Genomic DNA, 6,000 nt, shown 5'->3' with positions numbered 1-6,000 from the left:
TCCCCGAAAGAAGCTTGGGAACTGTAGTGTGTCAAACTACAGTTCCCTGGCTTCTTTGGGTCAAGTTATGTGCTTTAAATGCATGGAAGAAGAAGAAGAAGAAGAAGAAGAAGAAGAAGAAGAAGAAGAAGAAGAAGAAGAGGAGGAGGAGGAGTTTGGATTTGATATCCCGCTTTATCACTACCCGAGGGAGTCTCAAAGCGGCTAACATTCTCCTTTCCCTTCCTCCCCCACAACAAACACTCTGTGAGGTGAGTGGGGCTGAGAGACTTCAGAGAAGTGTGACTGGCCCAAGGTCACCCAGCAGCTGCATGTGGAGGAGCGGAGACTCAAACCCGGTTCCCCAGATTGCAAGACTACCGCTCTTAACCACTACACCACACTGGTATGTATGTATTTAAATGCATGGTATGTATGTAGCTACAGTCTCATCCCCATCTCCTTTTCTTGATTGTAGGACTTTTCTCCCCCCGCCCCTTAGGGGAAAAATAATTTTCTAACAAGCAGGATTTAAAAAAATAGTAAGCAAATAAATAAACAAACATATCCTGAGTTTCCAGTCTGTTAAAAATACAAATAACAATGGCTTATCCAATTATGGGTAGTTTAAATTTTTTATTGCTTGTGGGTGAGCTAAGGCTTGCAAAGTAGCTATATAGCATTTAAAAGTGCTATATAATATAAAGTTTGATTAATGACTCCTGATGTTTGCAGGCATCCACCCCCCATTTTGAATGTTTAGCTCCAAGTCTGGGTTTAGCATTAGTTGATGTCTAACCACCTCATGGAAACTGCTGGGCTCTGTGGAAGGATCAGGACCAGCGGAAGGTGTCTTGGTTTGTGAGGAACAAGGCCAGAACCAGACTGAAAGAAAATTGGCTTGGTCTGCTTTTCGGAAACCCGGTACCGCAGGAGCTAAGATGTGCAGACGTTACGGTTAAGCTGGCTTGTAGATTTGAGGAGGCTTGTGGGAGTGGGGAGGCCATTTAGGGGAAGGGTTACAGCCAGAAATTCCCTGAGCCTGCTTCGTACACAACTAGATGCCGCCGCGAAGCACCGTCAGTCATGCCGCATTTATCTGAAGAATGGGAGAAAGAGAACAGAAGTCTTTGCCAGGAGCGAACAAAGTGGGCATGCCTCTTAAATAATTACCCCAGGACTGATTACCTTTCCAAGTAATTAAACATTATGAAAGGTTATTAACGTGCTGATAATAGACAGCTTTGAAAATTGCCAGTGCAGCGTGAGGGAGCAGCAGACAACCTTATGGCTGAGAACAGGTTTCTGTAGCCTCGCGAAGGCCTCAGACTTCGCATTGTCAAGCAGCTCCTGCAGAAAAAGAGGTGGGGAGAAAGGAAATAAAAGGCCTGTTTCTGTTAAAGGAGCAAAAAGAGAGCACCGTGTGTCTGTGTGTGTGTGCTTTCAGTCCATGAAAGTGGCATAGCGGGGTTGAAAATTGCATGGAGACAGCAGGGGGAGAGGAGGGAGGTGTATACGTTCCATAAAACAGAAAGCCTCACCCACAGACATGGAGCGATCTAAATTATGCCTCTCTGAACCAGCCTGGCCAATTTGTGCCTGGGGTGGGTTAACTCCAGCGCAGGGCCAGCCAAGCAGGTGTTCACCAGCTTTTTAATTCCAGAGGAAGGTGTGTTGGTGGTGGAGGTGGTGATGGAAGCTGCCTCCTGTCCTCTTCTCTCTTTTTTTAGGGTTTGTTCAGCTTCCCACAAGCTTCTGGGTATTATTTATTAATTAAAGATATATCCCACCCTTTCTCCCAAAAGAGCCCAGGATGGGAAAAGACAAGTGGTAAAACAATTACTAGAAGGAGAAGGAGAAGGAGAAGGAAAAGGAGAAGGAGAAGGAGAAGGACAGATGTAGACTGGGAAAGATCTCAGCCTTAAAATCTTGTTGAAAGAAGGTCTTCAGTGGGTGCTGAAAAGACAGCAGATATGGTGCCTGTCTTAATATTCAAGGAAAGGGGGTTCTAAGGAGGAGGTGCCATAACACTAAAGACCTGGTCCCTATGTTGTGTGAAACATACCTCCTGATAAGATGGTAACTCCAGGAGGCCCTCATCTGCACAGTGCTTTGACCAATTGGGTTTGTAGCAATCTTTCAGGCCTCTGGTCCCAAGCTGTATAGGGCAAAGCCAGCATCTGGAGCCTAGACTGGTAGCTAATTGGCAGCAGAGGATGAAGTGTGATGGTTGTCTATTTTGTTCAGGATGGACTGAAAGGTGGGTTGGTGGAAGAGTACTTCTCCTGTCACGTACCTCCGTTTCCCCCAGTAGCAACGCAGCGACTGAGCTGGCCTTGCCTTTGTAGAAGGTGAGATGTGGTGCGGGCCCGTGTGGGCTCACCTTGTGGCATCAGTGGTGCCTGCGGTGGCTCTGAGCAGTACAGGGTAGGTGGATGTAGCCACCATTTTAATCTCTCACAGCGCTGCCATGACACAGCATTCCTCTGTGGCATTATGGGGTCTTAACATGGCAGCTAGATTGTTTTGGAAGTCCAAGCCCCTGCCAGAGTGCTGGAGCACTAGCTGGTACCCAAAAATACCAAGTGCTGACGCCATTCCTGGCAAAGTCCTGAACTGTAACTTTCAAAGTTGAATAGAATAGAGTTTTCAGGCAGGTGCAACTTGTCACGGAGGTGTGAAAGAAGTTAAAAATCCCCTCTCCTACACAACTATGTAAGGTTCAGGAGCCCTGCCTACATTTGTATCTGGCCATCTTCTCTAGTGCTTTTTGCCACTCCCTCACTTAAGAAGCGGAGAAATAACCTCAAACAAATAAGAATACAATGGTGTGGTTACCACTGGTTCAACCCACTTTAAGTCAATTTGGGTCACTAACATATAGAATAAGAGAACAAGACGAACATACGTTTAAAGAAGATTGGAAAATGTTTATTGAATATATTGGGGGGGGATTGTGTACACTTGAAAACATTGGTAGCATTAAGATAAATTCAACAGTGTAAATAAGTTTTGATGGATGTAATAATGGAATACTGAATGATTTAGTTTATGTAAGGATCTATGTTGTGCAAAATGAACCATGGAAAGAGAAGAAGGGATGTCATTGATATTTTAAGGTTGTTTAAATGAATATTCTAAAATGTAAAACAGAAAATTTAATAGAAATTATTAAATAATAATAAGTCAATGTGAGCCCACCAGTTTGAAAGCCCTTTTGCTTGTGGATGCGATAGCAGATTCCTCCTTGCAGGATGGGTAGAAGTCAGACAAAGAATCTTTGTGCTGTCACAGATTCAATAGGTGGGTTTTCCTTTCTAACTTTCTAAGAACTTAATACAGACATTTTGCTGTGATGGTTTCATACATCCAGTGCAGTAGACAGTTGGAGTTGGCACCTTGCATTTCCAGTTTACATGACATTTGCAAGATGAATGGTGAGATTCTAGGCAAATCTATAACCTGTGGGCCTGGCTAGAGTCTCGCCAGCGGCAGCATAAATCTGAAACACTTCGACCGCAGCCAGAATGAGTGAGAGCACCTATGTAACTTGAGAACCAAATTGCAGAGCATGAGAACAAGTGCATATACCTGTGTATTACAAATCCAAGTAACTGTACAGGTGTAGGAATGGGATTGAAGGCATCTGAGGCACCTGAGGTCCAGCTTTTCTGATCTCCCCAGATTGCTCCATAGGGCCAGGTTTAGAAGCAGGAAAGCTGGGAGACTGCCTGGGTTTTAAGAGCTGGGATGCGCCAGTCACAGGCCAGCCATCCACTCAACACCTGGGGGGAAATGTACCAACTTCACTTGTAGAGTTGGCTCTATAGTGCCAATGCAGGGATGTGGCCTTCCAGATATGGTTGGACTACAACTCCCTTAATGGCTGACCATTGGCCAGGCTGGCTGGGGCTGATGGGAATTGGAGTCCAACAACAACTGGAGCCATTGGTTCCCTAGCCTCATACTAACTTTCCCTTTACATTCATGGGAAGGAGGTGCAGTCTTGGCTACTGCATGCCACCCAAGGAATCTATATCATGAGGCAATGAGTAAATATAAATAATACATAATAGCTACAGAAGAATTTTCGAGTGCAAAAGATGGAAATATTGAGCTACGATACCAAGAAACATGGCACTTCTGTCTAAAGCACAAGTGGAGTATGCTGATTTTAAGGATCCTTTTCATTTTGCTGCTACCTTACAACGGGCTTCGTTGTATTAAATCCTACAGTCTCCTCTCTCCAGGTGCCTTTGTAAATGGATTTCTCAGCTATTAATCAATATAATTTGCCAGAAGAGATAAGTTTTGTTTACTGGCAACAGTCCCCTGGGTCTATGTGTCAAATTTTCTCCTGTCAACTAGGAATCAGAAAAAAATGTTGTTGTTTTTTGTAAAAACAAAACAAAAGAAAATAAACTCACCTTTGATGCCCAACTAAAAATTCTAAATTAATACAGAATGAATTTTCAAAAGTTGCAGGTGTAGGAAGTTGTCATAGAAGCTTGGAGCTGGAAGTTTATGGCTCCTGGAAATTTGTTTTGCCAGGTGTAAGCAGTGCTGTGGTTAGGTGATTTCAGAGACTAGATACTAAGGGAATTGGGGGGGGGGGGCAGAGATGGGCTGTATAGATGCTAATGTGCATTCCTTCCCCTTCTGCTAGGAGGAGCCCTGGACGTCTGTCCCAAGGTCCTGTTCTGATGGCACCTCTGGTTATAAGAGGTCTCTGGGCGCTTTCAGGCTGCAGGGTTGGTCCAGAGGCTGTGTCCAACCATTAGATGTAACTGAATACAGGAAAGGCTGCAACTTGAGTCAGGTTGTGCAAGTCTGCAAACCAGCTGAGCAGGGACCATGTTGTCCCTGTTTGTACAGTACCTAGCCTGCAACAGGGGCAAAACAAAATTAAGTAATAGGAAGAGGAATGGGTCAGCCAGAGGCAACACAGTTGGGATAGCACTGCCTGTAGCTGATCTACTTAAACTGTGCCACTTGGCTGGAAACTTTCTGCTCTGTTACCCAATGTCCTTGGCAGACGTTGCCTTCACATTACCCACTTGCGGCCAGCGCCATTGGGATGTAAGTAGCTTGGGCGGAGGGTGTGAGAGCATCCCTAGGCAGTGTGAGAACAAATTTGCAGAAAATGTGGGAGCCTCCTTCAGTGAGGCATGGATTCTTTCTGATTTCCCAAAGGCAAGGCTGGTGCTCAAGGAGCCCAAAGTTCAGACTTTAGGATGGTGGACACGCCATGTGACTTCCCCCAAAGAATCCTGGGAACTGTAGCTTAAGGGTGATGGGAATTGTGGCTCTGTGGGGGTAAACTACAATTCCCAGGGTTCCTTGGGGGAAGCAAAAATGGTGTGTACGAAGCCCATGAAAAGACATCCTGTTAGCTCGATATCATGACTGCCTTGCCACGAGGTTTTACCTGCACTTGGTAAATTGTCATATGCATTCATCCAATCTTTCTTTTTCATTGGGGCAAAGTATTGAAAAAACTAACAAACCACACACACACACACACACACACACACACACACACACACCATGCCTTGCTTTTAGAAGAGAAATACGAGAGCAAAAGCCAGGAATGATGAATTCAAAAATCATATAAATAGGACAATGAAGTGCAACCAGAATGTTTCTAACTAACTGCTGGTATGTATGTATGGAGGTGGCAATGCCTGAGAAAGTAAGTGAGTGTGGACTAAGCTAAGGTATTATTATCTGTGCCGCCTTGCTTCTTGTGTGGGCTTTAAGATCTATGCAAATGAAGTGTAATTAGGCTTGCCTCTGGCCACTTTTGAACCTGTCCAGCTTTGTTTCTTGGAGGTTATTGCACGTTTACTTCATCCTTGATTCTCATCAGAAAAAAAAACAAATGTGTACGATCTGTTACTTTCAGCCCCAAATCTGGTTTTCCTTGATGCAGAATGTTTGTTTTCATTTGGGAAGAATGCACCAACTTCTGTCTAGAAAGGCTACTACAAATGTATAAAATGTGAAATGTAGCAGTTTTTG

The 6,000-nt window shown here is 44.5% G+C and overlaps 1 long non-coding RNA gene across 1 annotated transcript in view; it reads right to left on the bottom strand.

The window, feature by feature from the left end:
* Positions 1 to 402: 402 nt before the first annotated feature.
* Positions 403 to 6,000, bottom strand: part of LOC310674852 — a 35,367-nt gene continuing 29,769 nt past the window's right edge. Inside the window, exons 2-3 of the long non-coding RNA XR_014509798.1 lie at positions 1,168 to 1,329; positions 403 to 1,078 (exon numbers count right to left, since the gene is read on the bottom strand). This is a non-coding gene — a long non-coding RNA (uncharacterized lncRNA). The remainder of the gene's footprint in view (positions 1,079 to 1,167; positions 1,330 to 6,000) is intronic.

The sequence above is a fragment of the Podarcis tiliguerta genome (assembly GCF_965153285.1).
Source record: "Podarcis tiliguerta genome assembly, chromosome: 3".
NCBI classification, from domain to species: Eukaryota; Metazoa; Chordata; class Lepidosauria; order Squamata; family Lacertidae; genus Podarcis; species Podarcis tiliguerta.
This window is presented reverse-complemented; position numbering and strand designations above follow the sequence as displayed.